Source organism: Canis lupus, chromosome 10, assembly GCF_048164855.1.
Source record: "Canis lupus baileyi chromosome 10, mCanLup2.hap1, whole genome shotgun sequence".
Taxonomy (NCBI): domain Eukaryota; kingdom Metazoa; phylum Chordata; class Mammalia; order Carnivora; family Canidae; genus Canis; species Canis lupus.
This window is the reverse complement of record NC_132847.1, coordinates 56,281,427-56,303,130: the sequence shown is the minus strand read 5'-3', so window position 1 is coordinate 56,303,130 and position 21,704 is coordinate 56,281,427. Positions and strand designations below refer to the sequence as shown.

The following is a 21,704-nucleotide window of genomic DNA, read 5'->3' as shown; positions in this document are numbered from 1 at the left end:
TACAAAACTCCTAAATATTCCTAATTTACAATTTTCTATGCAAATGAAGAAAAAGTCTTGTTGAAGCTCTCATGAAAGAGCAGGTTATAAAGAGAAATGTGAACTTTATTTTAGAGGACCATATAGAACTTTTTAAAAATCAGCTTCATTGAGGAATAACTTACATACAATAAGTTAGCAATTTTAGTTGTATGAGTTTTTTTTTTTAAGATTTATTTATTTATTCATGAGAGAGAGACAGAGACAGACACAGAGACATAGGCAGAGGAAGAAGCAGGCTCCTTGCAGAGAGCCTGATGCAGGACTGCATCTCGGATCCCAGGATCATGCCCTGAGCTGAAGACAGACACTCAACCACTGGGTCACCCAGGTGTCCCTATTTGTATGAGTTTTTAATTAAAAATTTTATTGAGATAATTGTAGATTAATGTGTAGTTGTAACAAATATTACAGAGATCCCACGTAAATGTTACCGAGTTTCTCCCAATGGTGATAACTTATAACACCACAGTACAATATCACAGCCTACATATTGACATTGATAGCATCCACTGATCTTATTCAGATTTTACTTGTACTCATGTGTGTGTATACTTAGTTCCACACAGAATTATCCCATATGTGTAGGTTGGTGTATTCACCAGCACAATCAAGATACTGAGCAGTTCCATCACCATGAAGATCCTCCCATTGACTTTTTATAACTACACCTATATCATCCCCTACACACACACACACACACACACACACACACACACACACAGAGTTTAATAAGTGTTGACAAATAAATACAGTCATGTAATCATCTCCACAATTAGACTAGAAAACATTCCTATTATCCCAAAAAGTTCTCTCTTGCCTTTTTGCAGTCAATTCCTTCCTCTCATTCCTCACCCTAGCCAACCATTGGTCTGCTCTATTCCTGTAGTTTTACCTTTTCTAGAATTTCATAGAAATGTAATCAGCATGTTTTTGAGAGTTATCTGTGTTGTTGAAAGTATGAGTAGTTCATTCTTTTTATTGCTACGTAGTATTGCTACGTATACCATTGTATGGCTATGTCACGTTTTGTTTATCCCTTCATCCATATACAGACATTTGGGTTGTTTCCAGTTCTTTATTATTATGAACAAAGCCGTGAATATTCAATTCTTCATCTGAGTGTTTTCATTTCTCTTGGGTGGATACCTAAGAGTGTGATTGCTGGATCATATGGGAAGCATATGTTTTGTTTTAGATAGTTTCTCAAACTGTAGTTTTCCTTCTTCAAAGTCCAATCTGGTATTAATAGCATCCCATGTGTTTTTTCATTTCAGATACTATATTTCCCATTTCTAGAAATTCCATTTGGATCTAAAATTTTTTTAACTTCCATTTCTTTCCTCTTCGTGGCCACATTTTCCTCTACCTTCTCAAACATATGGATCATGATAGCTATTTTAATGTTCTTTGCTAAACCCACCATTCTCTATCATTTCTTGGTTTGTTTCTACTGATTAGTTTTCCATCTGGTGCTGCGCCACATTTTCCTACTTGTTTGCCTGCTTGACGATTTTTTATTAGATGCTGGACATTACATATTTTACGTTGTTGATTGCTGGATTTTGTTGTATTCCTTTAAATACCACTGGATTTTGTTCTGGAGTACATATCAGTTGGATCCTTTTGAGACTTACAGAGAAGCCTTTAGTCTAGGGTTAATTTTGCCTCTATTAAGACAATACCCTTTTGAAGATTCTATTCAATGCCTCAGTCTATCTACTCAAGCTGATGGGAATATGAAGAATTCCTAGCCCCATGTGAACTCCAGGAAACTATCCTGCCTACTCTTGCCTGAAAACAGACATCTTCACTTAGGACTTTAAAGCATAACATTAAAGGCAGAAACTGTTAAGGAAAAGAGTTATAGATTTGACAACATAAAAATTTAAAGCCTCTCTCTTGGTTTCCTCTTAAATTCACTTCAAGTCAGCTGTTGTTTCTCATTAATTTGAATGCCAGTTGGTAGAGGGAGAATCAATGGGCCCTGGGTCTGGAGCCAGCTCTGCCACTCACCGTGCAACCACAGAAGAAATTCTCCTTTCTGGGCCTCAGTCTTCTGATCTGGAAAAGGGTGGGGTGCTCCCTGAGGCACTTTCAGCCCCAATACCATGAGCCCTGGCCAGATAGTACCAGCTTCTTGCTCATCTCTCTGCCTCCATAATAACCGACGCTCAGGGCCTCAGCTCCCCCTCGAAGCAACCTTCTTATTTCTATTTCCCTTTTTAAATATAATTTAGTTTTTATTTGATTTATGGACTTGGTCCCAGTCACTGAACTTCATTTGGCTTAGACGGCTTATTGATTTTCAATAACGGTGGAGCAGAAGAATAAAGAGATGACAGCAGCACTTGGCTGCAGATCCGGGGCCAGCTGAGAGAGACAGGAATTAATCATCTCCGGGGTGATCACTCAGGCTGTCCCTGGCAGGACAGCGACCCAGGGAGCTTGGCCAGCCTAGGACAGCCCAGCAAGCCACACAGTGATTGTCTGCCTCTGATAACATGAGCTCACCAGACTTCTCTGCCTCAGTTCTAATTCTAGCATTACCTGATGTAAGTCAATTACCCATCCAGCATCCTCATCTCCACAGAGGGGACGATGAAACAGTTCTTGAGGCTAGCCAGAGAGAGGCTGTGTCATTTGGATCAACAGGGAGGAGAAGATGATCATGTACAAACGCGCCAACATTAAACAAATGAATGGAAAGATAAATAGACGATGAAAGGTGAAGGGGATGCAGATGTGCCGGGTATGCTTGTTGATTTTGGCGTGGCTTCTCCTGGTTGCCTGTAGCAGCTGAAAACAGCAAGTTTGATCTATTTTTACTTCCCTAAAGAAATGAGAGAGAGAGAGAGAGAGACAGAGAGAGAGAGAAAAGCTTTCTTTTGTCTCTGGTCCTTTGCATATGCCGTTTTCTGAACAATGTTCCAGCCCTCTCTCTGTGTGGCCATTCCTGCTTCTCCCTCAGGTCTCAGCTTAATTGCTACCTCCTCTGGGAAGCCTTTCCTGATTCTTCCCACCCCCGACTCTCTCAACCCTCTCTTTCCTGATTCCCCCACTCTTGGTGGCCCCCAGCCCATGCTCCCCCCAGGTTCTGTGTTGACCCTGTTAGGACATTCACCACACTGTATTGCAACAGTTATATTGACTATGTTGTAGTTCACTGTTACAGCAATAGCAATGGTCTGTTTTCTTTTTCTTTTTTCTTTTTTTTTTTTTAATGGTCTGTTTCTTAACTATATCTCCTACTTAACTTCCAACTCTGTGAAGGCAGGGACAATGCCTGTTTATTCACCCAGTGTCCTGGTATGTAAGAAATAATAAATATTTGCTGAATGAGTGAAAGCTAAAAAGAATGATTTTCAAAGGTACACAGTGACTCAAAGAATATTTATTGGCAGTTAATTACATATTAACATTGTGGGTAGGTGTTGAAATCTGTTAAGTCCTTTACTTAATCTTCTCTACAACTGTTTAATTGTATGCATAATAAAACACTCAGAGAGGTAAGGTGACCAGCCCAAGGTCATGTAGCCAGACTCTGGCTAGGCCAATTTAGAATCTGGATCTCCTGATTAATAATTCCAGTTCTGCTAGGGGAACTCGACTGGTTCCTTCTCTTCCAAGGACCCCTTCTCCTCTATATGATGAGTGAGTTGAACTAGACCAGTTCTTAACCTTTGAGAACTGATGAAAGCAATGAACTATAGCCCCAGGGAAATGCACCTATGCCCTGAAAAAATCACACTCGATTTCATGGGTTCACAGACCCCCATAAAAACCTATCTTCAGTCCTCAGATTAAGAACCCCAAGCTCACGGATCATAAAGACCTTGCCAGCCCTCTCAGTCCTCCACAGTCTATGATTCACCCACTGACGTTGGTTTTATGAAGTGGCAAAATTCTTCCATTCGTTTTTTCAAAGTCTCAACCCCACCTCTCCTCCCTGCCAGCTGGCAGCAGCTCCTCCCTGCTGTGAGACCCCATTAGCCCCCAAACCCCAGGGCCCTGCCAGACTGCAGATGTCACACTAAGTTCTGGTCCTGATTTATTCTCCATGGTGTCTCTCTGGATGAGAAGTTGTGCATAACAGCAGGACTCAGCCCCTGGTAGAAGAAATGGCCAAGTTCAATCCTTAACAAATAAAACCACTGCTGTTCAGTAATTCCCATGGTTCATGAAAAATGTGATTCCCTTGCTGCAGCAAATGTGGAGGGTGGGAGACGTAAAGACGCTCCCACTTTGGTCTATGGAAGAAACCGTAACAATATAAATCAGTGAGATAGATAACCTTCTCCTCTATTCATTATCTGGGCTGGCCAGAGCTAATGTGTTTGTTTTTTAAATCCCCTGTCATCAGCCCTTCCCCCTCAAGAATAGCAGCACTATCCTTGTCTGAAATCCACCAGGACACTGCAGCAAAGAAACAGCTTTCAGTTTCTGAAGATAATACCAATTCTCCAGGATCTCTAAGGCCAGGCCAACAATTTTACCCCACAGGCCAAAGAGTCTTACCTAGGGGCATCCAGGATGGGGAAGACACCTGGTAAAGGTGCTGGTAAGACTGATGGCACCAGTTCTTTTGGGTTGGAAAGATCATTTTGGCTGTGCATGGGGATGCACTGGGGGGACTGGGAGAGATGAGGATATAGATGAGGTGTGGTGGGGAGAAGCATGGTGCAGTCAGGTGAGAGGTCTCCTCTTATACCTTTGCTTTCTCTTATTCCCACAGTGAGGATGTCTATTGAAACTGTATGTAGATAGGATACTCTACTACTCTGAACGAGAGAGTGTCCAAGAGATGTGAGTGGAAGCTGTTGGGTGGAGCCTATTGGAACACTTTTTGGAAAGCCCTTTTGCCCTTCTTCACATCTTCTTTCTTCCTATCTAGAATGCAGATGGGATGACTGACATGCTGGAGCTGCTGAACCAATGCCAGACACTGTCTGCTCTTGGAATCAGTATGTGGGAAAAAATCTCTGCAGAGTATCAAATGGAGATGCTAAATAGAGAGATAGGTGGGTAAGTCTGGAGCTGGAGTGTCAAGGGCATATTACATGGGAGTGGGTGAGATGATTCAGAGAGTAGATAAACTTCATTGATTGATTAGCTGATAAAAAGAGATGCTCCTGGAGAACACCAACCTTCAAGGAAGAGGCTAGAGGAAAGAGGCTGCACAGAAGGAACAGCCAGAGAGAGAGGGTACCTGGATCCTATGGCGTCTTGGGAGCCAAGGGAGGACAGAGGCTTGGGAAATCTGAGTGGTCAGCAGTACACGTGACAGAGACGGCCAGTGGCTGAGATCAGAGAAGGGGACTTGGTGGCCATTCTCACACGTCAATGCCAGTCTGCCCAAGGACCTCATTGTGCCCTCCAGGCCCTGCCTGTAAAACTATGGGCACCTCACAGGCTAGCAGCTCCCAGGAGTCTGCACAGACAAGACAATGGAAAGAGAATACTTCCTTCCCTGACACTGTGACCAGGAGATTTTGGACATGATTACTGCAGTGTTTTCTCCCTGCCTAGTCTGAGTTCAGATGCACTTGATCTTATTAGATTTGATTCTTCTTGGCTCAAAGAGCCTGCAGCCTTATGCTCTGTGGGCCTCAGACCACTCACTCAACAAGTCGAAGGCAGAGCAGAAGCTAGAACTCAGGTCTTCCGATTACAAATCTGTCAGGCCTCAAAACCCACGTGGAACATTTCCTAGGTCTGGCTTTTAACAAATGCATTGGAGGTTGGCATGCTGCCGATGTTTTGCTGGCTCAGGGTAGGTACCAGGATATTTTTTGCAAATTGGGTACTCCGTCATGTAGAAAAACATCCTTTTAGGGGGTAAAACATCTGGAGTTACATTGCATGAAAAGAAACTGAAGACCAGGTTACACAGTTAGCACACAGTTCTCCCCATCTTAATAATGCTTAAAGATTCGGAACGTTCAGCAAATCTGTTGGTTGTTGTTCTTTCAATGTTTCCTTGGGGAGGTGCCACTAGTTTTTTCTGTCTTGTTTAACCCAGTAGGATTCATAAAGAAGGATGTGTCTCCAAGAGCTCGAACAAGAGCTTCATGAAAGCTCCAGATCTCACAGATTATATGTCACAAAACAAGCTTCTAAAAATAGAGATTGCCTGGCAAGAACATGGGTCTTGTCCTACTCAACCCAACCCCACAGGCAGCCTTTATTTTGATACCAGCCCTGACAATATTAATATTTGGGGGCTTCTGCTCAAGGAGATAACTGTAGTCAGCAAATCTAGCAATGAGTAGAAGACTGGTCACAGAACAGAGACATGATGAAAGGCGGAGCTTTGCAAGGCTCTGAAAGCTTGGGCAGAGTGTCCAGAGATTTACAAAGTGCTAGTCTTGGAATCAAACACCCAAACTCTAGTTCTGATTCACCAATGATTGTCTAGATGCCTTTAGGGAGCCTCTTCCACTCTCTGAGCTTTAGTTTTTACATCTATAAAATAAGGGTGGTAAATTCCAAAGTCTACCTACTTCAGAGTTGCTGTTGAAAGCTGTACAGGGGGTGCCTAGGTGGCTCAGTTGGTTAAGTGTCATGATACCAGTTGGTCAGGTCATGATACCAGGGTCCTGGGATAGAGCCCCACATTGGGCTCTCTGCTTAGCGGGGAGCCTGCTTTTCCCTCTCCCTCTGCTGCTCCCCCTGCTTGTGCACGCTCATTCTCTCTGTCAAATGAATAAATAAAATCTTGGGGAAAAAAAAGCTGTACAGATGTAAAGCATCAGCCCATATAAAAGGACCATCCTCTGGTGATGGTGCTCTGGTGAAGAATATTCAGACAGTCTGTGGTGGTCTGTGAGCAGCTATGGAAGGCTCTTCTAGGCAGAAGCATGTGTTTTCCTTTGGAAAGGACTCTTCTTATTGAGGCCATTCATGAAGGTGCTCACAAGGACTGTGTGGGCCACTCCTCAGCACCTGACATTAAATTGGGAATCAGCCCCTTCCCTTGACTCATCAACACACAAGATCAAGCTTCAGAAAAAGTGTGCAAGACAAATACTTTAGCTGCAGTGGCTACAACTGATGGCCTCTGCTTGATGTGATTAAATCTCCCAAAATAAGAAAATGGATTTGGTGGTGGGCTCGTGTCCAGGGAAATTGACCTCATCTTCACTGTCACTTAGGTTATTGCAGGTGCTTCTATGAGCAAGAGGACAAACCAGTCTCTTGTGTTTAGAAAACATCTTGCCCCTTGGGAACTTCTGAATCTTGTTTGTGAGTGTGTGCACGTGAATGTGCATGTGCATGTACATGAGTATGCATCTTGTAGGGCTGTGCATTCGGGTCTATATGTATGTTCATGAAGGCATGTGTGTGTGCTTACGTGTGTGTGTACATGTTTGTATCTGTGTGCTATGCACGTGCATGATGCATGCACGTGTGTGTGTGTGTGTCCAAGTGTACATACTTACTCTCCCTCACAAGGAGGGAGGTTTATTCAATTGCGCCAGGGCCAGGGGATGATTTAATAAGCCCTGGGTCTCCTTGTCCAACATGCTGAGCTATGGAAATGGCAAAGCCTTTCCAAACCTGAAAGACAGATTAGTTCATTTTCAGGTTTTGCCATGAATTGGTGGTTCCTGGGATGGCTAATGGCTCAGAGAGGGAGCATTTGCATCCAGCAGTGTCAGAGAGGCTGTGGGATTAGTGGCTAGGGGGTGATTTAGGATAGCTATTTGGAAACATCTACCATTTTCCAATAATGCTTGAGAAATTGCCTCTCCTGAGAAATTTCACAAGGGCCTGGAACAGCGACGAAGGAGGCCGGGGAAAATGCAGATTCCTCTTGTGTGAGCAGTACAGCTGCAGGCCTCCAGAAAACCTGATATCCCAGATACCTCTAGGCAGATTGGCGGCATCGATTGCACTGTTGCCTGCCCAGATTTGTGCATGTGCTGGTCTCCCTGCACCTCCCTCGGGTCACCCCCCCAACATCTATCTGATGAAATTAGTATTTGAAATACAATAAAGTGATTAGTTCACTTGACTGTGACAAACATATTTAATCTTCACCGATCGATAGTGTCAGAAAACCAGCACCATTAGTTAAATTATCCCCTGGACTCAGAGAAGCAAACAGCCTAATTGAAGAAGGCAAACACCAAGGCCTCCTTTCAGCCCAAGCACGTCCTACCTTGTGGGTTTGGAGAGCTCTGGTTTGAACTTTAGCCATAATCTGACTTCTCTGCAGCCACCACTGTCTGAACCCATTCTGGGCCTCAGTTTTCTCATCTGTCAGTATAGTGCAGAGATGGAGAGGAGACTCTGGAGTAATGATCTATTCAAATCAGCACTGCTAATCAGCTGACCATGGACAAGTGATTTAACTTCTGTGCCTCAGTTTCTTCAACTCTAAAATAGGGATGTTGATACTAGCATATGGGTTCTAGAGAGGGGCTGGTGAAGAGGCCTGGCCTGGGTTTTCCCCCTAACTCCGCAGTGCCACAGTTTGACCACCTTGGCTCCTTCCCTCTCTCAGCTCCAGTCTCCCCATCTGTAAACAGTGGAAAGTGAGATTCCACAGGCTCCTGAAGCCCTAATATTCCATGAACCTGGGAGCCTAATGTTCTTGTTGATATACATGGCGGTTGCTAGAAGTAAGCCAGGGGTAGGAAGGCTAAGTGATCTCATAGCCAAGGGAGGATGCCTTTGGAGCAACATAATAATGTTTTCGTATGTGGCAGGGTAGAGGATGGGGTTAATAGCACAGGGAACCATGCTTTCTAGGTGTGAAATGAAATTGATTCCATTTCGTTTCAGCCCAAGAATCCTCAAAGGCCTGATATCCACAGTGGGTCCGCTGGTGCCAGGGAAAGGAAATGTCTCATTCACTCATCCAGTGTTTGTGAAGCATCATCTCTGCGGCAGACCTTGTATTGGGAGCTAGAGATACAGGGGAGGACCAACCCCAGCCTGTGTCCTTTGTCTTCAGGGACTGAGCCACATGAACAACCACCTCCAATATGATGTTGTATTAGTTTTCAATGGCTGCTGTAACAAGATACCACAAACTTAGTGACTTAAAGCAACACACATATATTACCTTGGTGCTGGAGGTCAAAAGTCTAATTTGAGTCTCATTAGGCTAAAATCAAGGAACTCAGGAGGACTGTGGTCCATTTTGGAGACTGTGACAGAGAATTCAATTATTTGCCTTTTTCCAGCTCCTAGGGGCTGCCTGCCTTCCTTGCCCTACCATTACTTGACCTCTGCATCCATTGTCACATACCTTTTCTGCCTCTCACACTCCTGTCTCCTTCTTGTAAGGACCTGTATGAGTAATTGGACCCACCTGAAATAATCCAGGCCATTCTCTCCATCTCAAAATCCTTAATCACACCTGTAAAGTTCCTTTTGCCATAAGGTAATATATTCAAAGGTTTCAGGTTTATTCTACTTACTACAGACATAGAAGTCCCAAAGCTGGAATAAAAAGTCCCAAAGCTGGAATAAAAAGACAAGGAGTCAGCCTTCCCAAGAAAGTTTGAAAGTACTATTAGTAGAGGTCCTTGACACGTAAGTAGGATTTGGGCTTCTGGAATAGGAGGAATGTTCTAGGCAATAGGAACAAGAGCAGCAAAGGCTTGGGCGGGAGATGGTGTGGTATGTTTGGAGAACACAGTGGGTAGAAATGAGCAGTGAGGCAGGAGAGAGAGAGGCAGAGGCCAGCACGGGAAGGCCTTGTATGCACACTTCTGTATGGGGACCCACAAAAGAGCTTTAGACAAGGGGCAGTCAGGTCAGACTTGAATTTCATGAAGATTATTCTGGCTACAAAGGGAGTATGATAGGAGGAGGTAAACTAAGGTCAGGGACTTCAGGGTGGAGGCTGCTATGGAGATTCTGAGATAATGACCTAAGTAAGATATTGGTGGGGTCAGAATTCTCAGAGGCCACAGGTGTGATGCTGGCACCTAGCACTGACTGGGAAGGGAATGTGAGGCATACACCACCCCCAGGGCTCTGGCTGGGGTGAGGGTAGAGAGCAGACCCAAGCCCCTAAGAGAGGCCTCTTGTCTCTAAGTGCTTTCTTCAGTCTTGGGGTGCTGCGAGCTGCACACACATATGCCCGTGGTGACTGAGGCGGGGTCCGCTATCCCTCTCCGGACCTGGCAGCTGCTCCCCCCACAGAACGGAACACCGATAGATGCTCAGCTGCCACTGGAACGTTGCCTGGGCATTTCCACATGCTGCAGACCCAGGCCGCCACGCCCTCTGATGGGGGGCATAATTTATTCTCTCTAGCACTGATTGTTAGAGGGAAATCCTCCTGTTTCCAATTACTCTGTGGGTCAGGCTGATAAAATGTTGGACCGAAGGTAATTTCCAATGAATAAAATGTGTTGGGTGTGGAGTGTTATTAAGAGAGAACAATGCCCTGAACAAACACTTCCTCTAAGGAAGCCTTCAGTGAAAGGGACTCAGCCCGGAATCCTGCTCTGGTTCCTCAGGCTGGCAGACTTGCAGAGCTCACCTGGAAAGGACTTGGGAGTCACCTGAGCGCATTCCCTCCCTTCAATCCATTCTGCAAGAAACAGGACAGTAGGGTGGTCAAGCCACAAGCTAGGGAGTCTCACAGTCCTGGCTTCTATGTCTCAGCTCTCTCACTCTTCAGCTAGGGACCTCGGCAAGTTCTTCAGAATTCCTGTCAATCTTACTCCTCTTACAGTACCAAGGGAAGCATTAAACCTTTGCCCTCCGCATCCCTGGGGCGTCTCTTGGACATCACTTGGGCTTAAAGTTCTCCCCTTAGTAGGGATCCACCTGGGGAAGGGGAAGAGCAATTAACACCTTTCCAACCCCTGGGGGACTGGCCCTGCCTCCTGCCAATTACTGCTTCAGGACCCACCTGCTCTTGAAAGTGGTGCTCAATTATCAGGAATAAGTGTGAAGGCGAAGCCCAGAGCCTCATTACCTGCCTCTTCATCAGCCTGTAGAGGAGGGAGAGCCCCATCCCTGCTCTGCTACGCTGGAGGATCAAGGAAAGATGAGGATTTTCTGAGTGTTCATCCACCTGCAGGAAGGAAGGGCATTCACTCCGCATTGTCAAAGGAATGAGGCAGAAGCTTGTGGTTTTGGGTTTTTTTTTTAATTGTATGTGCACATTTCTAGCAGATAATGCATTTAGATATTTGCCTGTGTTTCTTCTGTCTTTTCCCTCCTGTTTCCAAGAAGAAACCTGGCCTTTACTCTCCATTGACTCTGGAAGAGCTGCTTGCAGGCATCAGTTCCCACCTGGCCTTTGTTTTCCAAAACTCTGAGTTGCTAGAGGGATTCACACAGGGAGGCAGGGAGAGAGGAGCCAGCTGTGAGAGCGGAGATGCCCCAGCAGAGCCGTGAGAAGTTGGGGCACAGACCCACTTTTCCAAAATGCCAAGGGAGATGGCAGTCCTTGGAGGCGATGGCTAAGTGCCCACAAGGAGGCTGGACTCTGTCCGCACAATACCCAGGTTCAGAGACCACAGGGCAGCTGGCGGTGAACACATCCAGGCCAGCAGGGCAGCCGCGACAGACAGGCTGGGTTAGGGGCCATTATCCCCTTCTCCCTGCAATTTGGGGGCCTAGGGAAGGTGAGGTGCTCCGCATTTTCTGAAGTGCCTGAGTCTGAATGTCCCGGCATCTTGGCAGAGGTAGGGAAGAGGTGGAAGCTGTGAGTGTGAGTTAGAAAAAGTGAAATAACATGATTTGTCTTACTGATTTAGGTTTTGTGGGGTTTTTTAGATTCATTTATTTACTTGAGAGAGAGAGAGCATGCATGGGCTGTGAGGTGGGGAGGCAGAGGGAGAGGGAGATGGAGAGAGAAACCTAAGCTGACTCAGTGCAGAGCCTGACCCAGGGTTTGATCTCACGACCCTGATATCATGACCTGAGCTGAAACCAACAATCAGACACTTAACTGACTGCACCACCCAGGAGCCCCTTATTCAGGTTTTTGAAAGAAATACAGGCTATGAGGGATAACAAAAGGATAAGCCACCCCAGGCTCTGGCTTAGGTGATTGGGTGTCTCTATGAAAATGACTAGAAGGAAATTCACTAAATCTTTGGTAACAGATTTCTAATGAATGTTTTCTAATAGGATGTTTTACTTCACTAATAATAAGAAAAAAAAAAACAGAATTGATGTACCACACCTTTAGTGGCCCCTTTAGAGGCTGCTCTGCTTCCCCTGTGGGATTTAGGGAGTAAGGGAACTGACGTGACCATGAAGCTCATGATGCTTGCTACACCATGGACAATAAAGTTTTTTGTCTCTGACCCAGGAGTCTCATATCTTTTGTCACCCTCCATGTAACTGTAGCAGGCTGGTTTGCTAGCTTTCAAGTAGGGGAAATCTCAGACCTTCACAGTCCTTGGCAGGTTTACATTCAAAGGAAATATTGAATTTTATAAAATCAGTTTCCAGTTTTCTTGAAGTTTTTTTTTAAAGATTTTATTTATTTATTCATAGAGACAGAGAGAGAGAGGCAGAGACACAGGCAGAGAGAGAAGCAGGCACCATACAGAGAGCCTGACGTGGGACTCGATCCAGGGTCTCCAGGATCACGCCCTGGGCTACAGGCAACGCTAAACCGCTGCGCCACCAGGGCCACCCCTTTCTTGAAGTTTTATAAAACCAGGAATGAGGCTGGAATTTGTTGAAATGGGTGCCACCCTTTACACCCATCATCTCACTTATTCCTCCCTATAGTCCTGTGAAGTGTGTGTGATGAGCCCCATCTTACAGATGATGAAACCAAGACTCAGAGGGGTGAGGGCATTTGCCCAGGATGAACTAAATTAGAGGCTCATCTATTCTAATTCAGCCCTGGTGCCTCTATCTCAGATCCCAGCAGTGCAGAGAGCTCAGAGCAGCCTTGAAGCTTACTCTGTGGCAAGCCTCTAGGAAGCAATAGGTGTTTCTATAGCAACCAGCTTCCCAAGGTCCATATCAATGCAGCAAACCTCAACCCTAAAACCTGACCCTAAAGTCCCTAGGCTACAGTTTTGGGGATTATTCCCAGGAAAATATCCTTCTGGCGTCTCCTTGGTGGAATCAATTCAGAGAAAGAGGAGACCTCAACCTGGTAACCATTGGAGTTGAGAAGTGCTAGAATGTATACATCCTCCTAAAATGGTTAACATTGCCGTGATGGATTCAAGCAGTAAATACAAATTGAAGACCTAGCATGTGCCAGACATTGTTCTAGGTAGTAGGCATACAGCAGTAAAGAGAACATAAAACCTCTCTGCTTTCACAGTGCTTCATTTTCAAAACATAAATATATAATTTAGTAGAGACTAGGCATAAGTGTCACAAGCAATAACAAAACAAAGAACAAAAACAAAAGAGGATAAGAACATAGAGAATGAAGAAGGGGTGATGGTGGAGGTCAAGAAAAGTTTCTCTGAAGAGAAGAGGTTTGAGCTGATATCTGAGGAAAAGAGGCAGTGAGCCAGATAACCACATAGAGGAAGAGCACTCCAGACAGCGGGTACAGCAAGTGCAAAAGTCCTGAGGCAGGAGTGTGCTAGCATAACTGAGGAGCATGGAGCTGGCTAGGTGGCTGAAGAGAAGTGACCAAGGGTGAGACCAGGTAGAGATGAGGTGGGACTTGGGGAAATGAAGATGGCCTCCCGTTGAGGCCAGGCAAAATGGTGTTTATATCCTGAGGCCTGTTGTTTTCCATTTTTGAGCTTGAATTTCTTTACCTACTGCATAAAGCCAGTGACATCTTCCCTGATGAGATAATATATCTAAAACATGATGTCCTGGCTTCTGCAATTATCATGGATTTATTATTGTTTAATTTCAGTGTCTTCTCCTTGTCATGCTCCTATTCTTGCACCACTAGAGTTGGATGCTGTTGCTGCAGTGACTTTGAGCCTGTGAGCTGGGGCACCGGCGGGGTGGAGGGTTGAGCCTTTACCAGTAATTACTGCTCCTGGGAAGCCCTCTTGGCTCTGCTCCACACTCAGCGTGGTGAGGACGACAGCCACTTGTCAGAAGCCTCCCAGAGAGACCACCTGGAAATGAGAGCAGCCCTGACCGGGGGAGCCGTGCTGAAGGGGGAAGGGAGTGCGGGCCCCTTTGTCATTAGGCAGCCAGAGCTGGAGGGATCGCTCCGGTTTAAATTAAGGATTTAATGAGATGAGGCCAAATTAGATGCAATTAAAAAGACACTTTAGAGCTGGCAGCCAACCAAGAGAGGCAGTAATGACTTTCCTAGAAGGGAATCCCACAGGCGGCGGGGGGGGGGGGGGGGGGGGGGGGGGGGGGGGAGGGGCGGGGGGGCGGGGAGGACCAGGAGGGCTTGGTTTTCTACTCCTGGAAACATCCGGGGTTGGGGGATGGGAGGATAAAACAGAATCAGTTATTGACAATGCTGGTGCCCAGTAAGGGCTGGCTAGCCCTCAGATGTTGACCCAGGAAGGGCCTTTGAGAGATTGCCAAGGCTTATGGTTTTCAACTGGGATTTTTAGTGCCCACAAGGATCCAAAGAAGACCTTTACTAACTTCACGAAGCACTGTCTAAATATACATCCTAAATTATTTTAAATCTTGAAACAAAAATGTAGTGCATGCTTTCAAATTTTAGTTCATGGGGGCTAGCCAACATGCTGCACAGTGAGATTCTATATTACCCCCAGGATGAAGCTTCCATGGTGAGCCTGGGCTCCCATGTGGATTCAAAGCAGATGCCCCATTGCTTGGGAAGGTCGCTTACCTGCCTCGCTGTACTGCCCTCATTGGGTGAGTCCCTGTGTCCTGTCGTCCTAGGTGATTCACGTATAGCGCCCAATTAAATGTCTAGCACAGTTAGAGGCTGTTCTGGGCATCGAAGATGGGCTGCAGAGTAACAGGGGAGTGGGCAAAAGTGCCGGAAGTCTGAAACTATCCTGTGGGGACTATTGCTGAGTGGAAGTTTAGGCACTTCTTGTTTGATCTGATAACGAGCTCAGTATGGTCCCATGGTTACTCTGCTTACCATTTTAGATAATATGTTTTGGAGAAGCTTGGATTTGACATGCAAAACAAGATAAATTTGCTTGGAAATTGTGAGTGAAGAGCTGTCAGAGATGGGCACTGACACGTGAGGTTTTCCTTAAACGACAACCCTGGACACCCTTCAAACTGCATTTGAAAAGTATTTTTCTACCAAACAATGAATATTTATTTATTTTTTTTTACAATGAATATTTAAACGAAGAAAACTATTCATCATCTGTCTCCAAATTTAATACTGTTTAAGGAATGAGAGCAGGACTTAGGTATTATTAATAATTCAACCCTGAAACAAAATAATTGCCTATTAGTCCTCTTGAAGTTTCTGGATCAATTTAATTGGAGAATGTTCTGAGATTGGAAGGCAAAGTGTTTTGAAAATCTGTTACCATTTGCAACTACTATTCAGGGTGGAACAGGATTTTAATAATACAGTGAAACCAAATCTAAATACTGAAATAAATTGGATATTGATACGGATACTGGATTGCAACTATTATTTATAATGCCTGATTTCAAATTATTTGAGTTACTAAAATAGCCTCATTATTCTCATTGGTTGACTTTATAATAAGTAGTGCTTATACATTAGAAATGAAACATAAATTTATAATAATGTCACTCTTGTCGGTTTTAGGTAATGGACTTCCACTGACAAATGTGTTTGAATATTACTGCTGAAACAGTTGGAAACCACTAACCTAGTCCAACCCTATGGTGATACAATTGAGAAACAGACCCCAGAGAGGAACAGAGGTTTGTTCACTCAGGACAGCAGAGTCAGCAGCAGGGCTGGGCATAGAAGGGGGATCCCCTGACCTCCAGCTATAAAGAGGCCCAGCTCTGCCTCCTGCCTTCACCTGGTCCACCCTCTTCTCTCTTAGTGGGACCCCCTTCCTCCCTCTACCATCCATCCTTCTCCATGCAGTGCTAATCTGTAACTAAGTTCCCTCCTTCAAATCCTGGGGTGGATTAGAACACCTAGGACTATAAATTATAAACTATTATAAATAATAGTTGCAGTTTAAAATCCTTCTCCCTGGAGCCACCATGTCACATGGGGGAGCCTGGTGGTCTACCGTCAGGGAATGGGGAGACTGAGAAAGCAGAGCACCAGCCCCCAACCCCACTCCAAACAAAGATGGTGAATGGAACATAGCACAGTGCTTGAGCACAGAAGGCTCTGACACTGGGATGCCTGTTTCAAAGCCCACCTGACCCTCTAACCAAAGTAAACCAGGTATGACAATACTGCCTGCCCAGTAGGGATATTGTGAGAACTTAGGGAATCAATCCATGTAAGGCACTTGGAAACTAGCCACTCTTAGCCATTATTATCTGTTTTATAACAAGGGATTGATGTAAGATGTTCTTTTTTCTAAAGGATTTGGACACTAAGGAATGTAGGGCAAAAAACTGCCTTAGAATATAAATCTAAAACATTTTACCCTGACAATTGAAGTCTTTAGCCTTCTCCACCCCTCTTCTCCTGCCTTTCTCTGTCTTCTCACTGCCCCCAAGGTAAGCCCCACCACTCAGCCCCCTCTTCCCCACCCTGTGCCTTTGTGAGTCCCACTCCCTTCACACATGCCTCATCACCTCATCTCACTAGGCCTACCCATTAAGCCACCACTTCCCGGAAACCATCCATGGTAGTGGACCTTGATAGTGGCAACTCCAGAATTTCTACAGGAAGGGTTAATGTCAGCAGCGTACTGGGGCATGGAGGCTGATTTCTGTGCCACACAGAGTAGCTTTGACCTGATCCAACTGGGTGCTCTGGAGTGTAAGTCACGCCTCTGGGTTGTCCTGTCCCAAGACCAGGGAGCTGGGCACCTGCCAGTCATTAGCTACAGGAAAGCTAAATTCCCAGACACTTCAGTCTGTCTGCTCTTTGGGGAAGAGTTTCCTGGTAGCCTGGGGCCATAGAACGGGAGTCACAGGTGTAGGCCACTAGAAACAAAAGAACACAGGATTCAGGGGAGGAGGGCAATGTACAGACTGGTAAAGGGCCTCTGAGGGGCACTGGGTGGAGCCCCTCCAGCCTCTACCTCAGAGACTACACCATCCCTGTATTCAAGGAGCTCACAGAGGGGAAAATGCATATGCTAACAGGTAAGTTGAGATTCATAGATGATCTGGGGTGATTAATTGTCTTCAATTCCCCAAAGATCACCTATGAAGCGGGGAGTTATAAATTGGGAATTGAAGTGTGCTTTGCACTGGAAGGGACTGACCTTACATTATCAAGCTTCATTTGCATCTCTCACTCCCCACCTCCAAGTTAGGGCTGCTGTCTATGCTGTTGCACTCCAGGACTGTTAAAACAAGGCAGGAATCACAGGGTTTTGGTTCTCCACAGACTAATTGCAAGCCCAGGATATCAAAACAGACTGATTTCCCCAGGGACATGGACATGTTATCATAATTCTGACACTCTCCTTTTATCCTACAACTCTGACAGAGCCAGGGTGCTAATCAAGTCACTTCCTGTGCAAATCCACACTCCCACCTTTGGTTTTCAGGGCAGTGGAGATGGACACTGGGGAGGAACTGGGGATAGGGCTGTGAGAGGGCTGCAGCTAGGTGACAAAACTGACAGTCTGTGAAGATGGGGCTCTGTCTTCCCAGGTGATCCTGAAACCCAATCCTAATCCTATGGAAAACTCATGGACTGCCAGAGCTGAAGAGCTTTTGGTCTCTAAGTCATGGCTTCCAAATGGTGCTCTTCCAACCAACACAGCAAGAAGGGACTACCAAGGTCCCCAGGAGAGAAGAAGCAAACAACCTGTCCCAGTCTTAAGTGTGGCCTTCCATATCAGAGGCCACCTGAAAAGGTATCTGCAACTGGTAAAGAGTCCCAGATGCACTGACTTGGCAAAGCCATTCCTCTTAGGCTACAGAACCCCCTGGACAGAGGGCAAGGGGGAGTCCAACAAGTTGGACAAGAGCCTGGCCTGGACACAGAGCTCCTGATTCCTAGTTTAACTTCCTTTCCTTTACTGCCTCCCACTACTCCCCATCCCCAAGTACCTCTCACCAAATCTGAAATTCAGAGCATGAGGCCTGGAAGAGACCCAATAGGTGATTCACTGTACACCTCCTCCTATCAGATGCCTTGGTGCTCTCACAGCAAATGCTCAGCCAGCCTTAATCGGATCCACGCAGCCATGGAGAGTTCATTGCATCTTGTGCTGGCCACTCCTGTCTTCGCATAGCTCTGTTACGAAAGTCTTCCTCCTATTTTTCCCCAAACTGCTTGCTGCTCAGCTTCCTCAGTCTGCCTCTGGGGCCCCACAAGGCACAACTGTTCCCCTCTCCTGGAATAGAGCCCTTTAGATGGCAATAATAGCAACCACCAGTTTACTCCTCAGAAAAGATTTCTACTAGTCCTTTCCACTCAACTGCCACCTTATGGGCCGTTCATAGTAACAGTCAAAATTCTTCACTGCTTTCTTATTCATCTGATATTTTCACCTTCACTATGGCTCCTGTTCCACATGAGAACATGGTCCAATATGCACAGCAAGGATCCTAACAGTCCATTTAACAGCAGCAGCCAACAGAAGTGCCAGAATTTGCTTAGGATCCCATAGCACAGCTGGACTCCAAAGTTTCCCATTTTCCTTAGGAGAATATTTGGGTGCTGAGTCTTAGTGACTGTGGAGCTCTCATTCTCTCATCTAGCAGGTGTCCCTGGTGCTTCCCTTAAGGGCCCATCCAACCTTGCAAGCCCCCTAATTGGGGTGACATTGAAAAGTGTGTCTGGCTCCTGTGGCTGTGATATTTAAATCATCTGAGCTCTATGTAGGAGGGTAGGGAGGTGGCTACATGGCTCTGATCACCTGGGACCCAGATTCTGTGAGTATCAATTCCCCTTCCTGAATCACGTGGGCCCCGGTGGTTAAATTCCACATAGAGAGCTGGGCCTCTGATGTCTGACCTTCAAATATAGGGCAGCGCTGGCCGGCGGGAGACAGCTGGAGCCGCTTACTCATAATGCCAGCTGACTCATTTTTTTCATTTGCTCAGCCAATTGGTGGGTGAATTAATTAAGTGATACAGCCAGAATGAACAGCTACAGGCTTCACTCTGCCAGCCTTAGCATCGTCTTGTTTTGGACTCTTTAGATGGATACAAGGAAGGAGGGAGCAATGGCTTGGGACTTAGGATGAACTGTATTTGAATCCCAGTTCTGCTATAGCAGCTTGGTTGTATGGCTTTGGACAAGTCCTTTCCCTGACATGAGCTTCAGTTTGCTGCTCTTTACAGTGAAAGGATTGGATTCAGGGAGTACAAGGGGGTGCTTTTCAGGATATTGCTCTTTGTAGCCTTGTGCAAGAATGAGCTAGATAAATGATAAACATGGATGCAGAGGTTGCAAGCTGATGGCCTAAGAGTTACATCTTTTCCATGAATGTGTTTTATTTCATGATCATACTACTATTCAAGGTTATGTTTTTACTTTGAAGGTGTTGAAATGAGAAGTACATGTTTAGTTTGGCCTCATCCCCAACATTCCCTATTTTCCTATACCTAGTCTCTTTTGGGACCAATCTGGCCTCTGAAGACAATTGAGTGTGCAGCCCTCGGGGCTGGTTGAATCATTTTCTATGGACAGGATAATAACAGGGAAGACAATAATAGCCACTCTTGTTTTATGCTTCCGCTTTTTCCATCTATTGAAATGTTTGGCGTGATGCTAGAGTCTCCAGGCAATTTCACAAAATCTCCAGTTCGTTATTCTCCATCCACATAGAATTGTGGTGAGGCTCAAGTTGGCCATGTGTGGTAGGGATTAAATGCTTGCCAGCATGATTGCAATTTAGAGATGAAAGCTAAATTCACCTTAGTGGATGATTGCTTTGTTTGGGAAAACACACTATCAGATCCTTGTTATCTAAAGGCAAAACCCAGAGCTTGTTTTTGGGGAGTGGGGGACGGTGGTAAAGGTTGTGATGGATGAATGGAAAGAAAACTGCTCCACGTAATAAAGTAAAATTAGGTCATACTTTGGTAGAGAGTTTATAAAGTTAACTGGTTCCAGATTTCTTGAAAGCTCAAAAACAAGATTGGGGGTGGGTGGGAAAAACACATAAGAAAAGGCTTTTGTCCTCAAACAAGAATGAACCTGAGCAGCATAGACAAGGGAAGTATAGTTAGTCAGTGATTCTCAAAAATGTTAAGTTAACAAATGTCAACACACTAGATTAAGAATCACCAAATTAAGGGTTGTGATTCAAATCCAGCTCATTGCTCATTTTTGTATTGCCTGCAAGGTAAAAATGGTTTTTATATTTTTAAATGGTTAGGGAAAAAATCAGAATATTTTGTGACATGAAAATGATATAAAATTTGATTTTCAGTGTCCATAAAGTATTCTTGGAACACAGCCACACTCGTGTTTACATATTCTTTACAGCTGATTCTGCACTATAATCACAGACTCGAGTAACCATGACAGAGACTGTGTCCTGCTGACCAGTAAACAATCACCTCAGTAAATGTGCTTAGAGCTCTTGGAAGAGGAATGGGGAACTCATCACCCTATAAACTTGTTGGTGTTTTGGGATCATTCCTCTTCTTCTGTCAATGGGTTCCAGGTATGAAAATTGGTTCAGATCTATGAACTGAGAATATAGGAAGAATTTGCACAGAAATAGCACCTCATACGGGGAAGGAAAAGAAAGAAGAACAAGTCATCAGTCTTGGACCTCAAGTAGCTAAAGGAGAAAATGTGTTTGGTGTCTGCCACATATTTGCATCCTTCAATGACACTTTTGTCCATGTCACTGATCTTTCTGGCAAGGAAACCATCTGCTGTGTGACTGGTGGGATGAACATAAAGGCTGACCAAGATGAGTCCTCTCCCTACGCTGCCATGTTGGCTGCCCAAGATGTAGCCCAGAGGTACAAGGAGCTGAGCATCACTGCTCTCCACATCAAACTCTGGGCCACAGGAGGAAATAGAACCAAGACCCCTGAACCTGGGGCTCATCAGCCTTCAGATCCCTTGCCTGCTCAGGAATGAAGATTGGGTGGATTGAGGATGTCACACCCATCCCCTCCAATAGCACCCGCAGAAAGGGGGGTCACCGTGGTTGCCGTCTGTGAACAGGATTCTTCAAACTATTTTCTGTTAATAAATTGCCTTTGTGTAAGCTAAAAAAAGAGAGAGAGAATATACATGCCTTTTTATGGAGCAGTCATCCATTCTCAGCCTTCTGCTCCTCTATTCTTGTCTTCTGATTGTAGATTTCAAGCAGTGCCCTGGTTGGCCCCTAGGAATGTCGACTTAGCTCAGGCTGCTATAAGAAGATGTTGTAGACGAGGTGGCTTAAACAATAGACATTTGTTTCTCACAGTTCTGGGGTGGAAAGTCCAAGATCAAAATGCCAGCTGGTTTGGTTCCTGATGAGAGCCCTCTTCCTATCTTACAGATAGCTGTGTTCTTATTGTATTGTCATACAGTTGGCGGCAGGAGATGGGAATGGGAGGCTGCTCTACTCCCTTCCTCTTCTTATGAAGACACAGAGCCTAACATGGAGGCCTCACCCTCTTGACCTTATCTAAATCTCATTACTCCCACAGGCCCTACATCCTAATATCATCGCATTGGGAGTTCAGGTTTCAACATATGAATTTGGGGA

The 21,704-nt window shown here is 45.3% G+C and overlaps 1 pseudogene; it reads left to right on the top strand.

Annotated features, from left to right (window-relative positions):
* The first annotated feature begins 11,389 nt into the window (after positions 1–11,389).
* LOC140641043 (small ribosomal subunit protein uS11-like) lies at positions 11,390–21,225 on the top strand (annotated as a pseudogene).
* Positions 21,226–21,704: the final 479 nt, after the last annotated feature.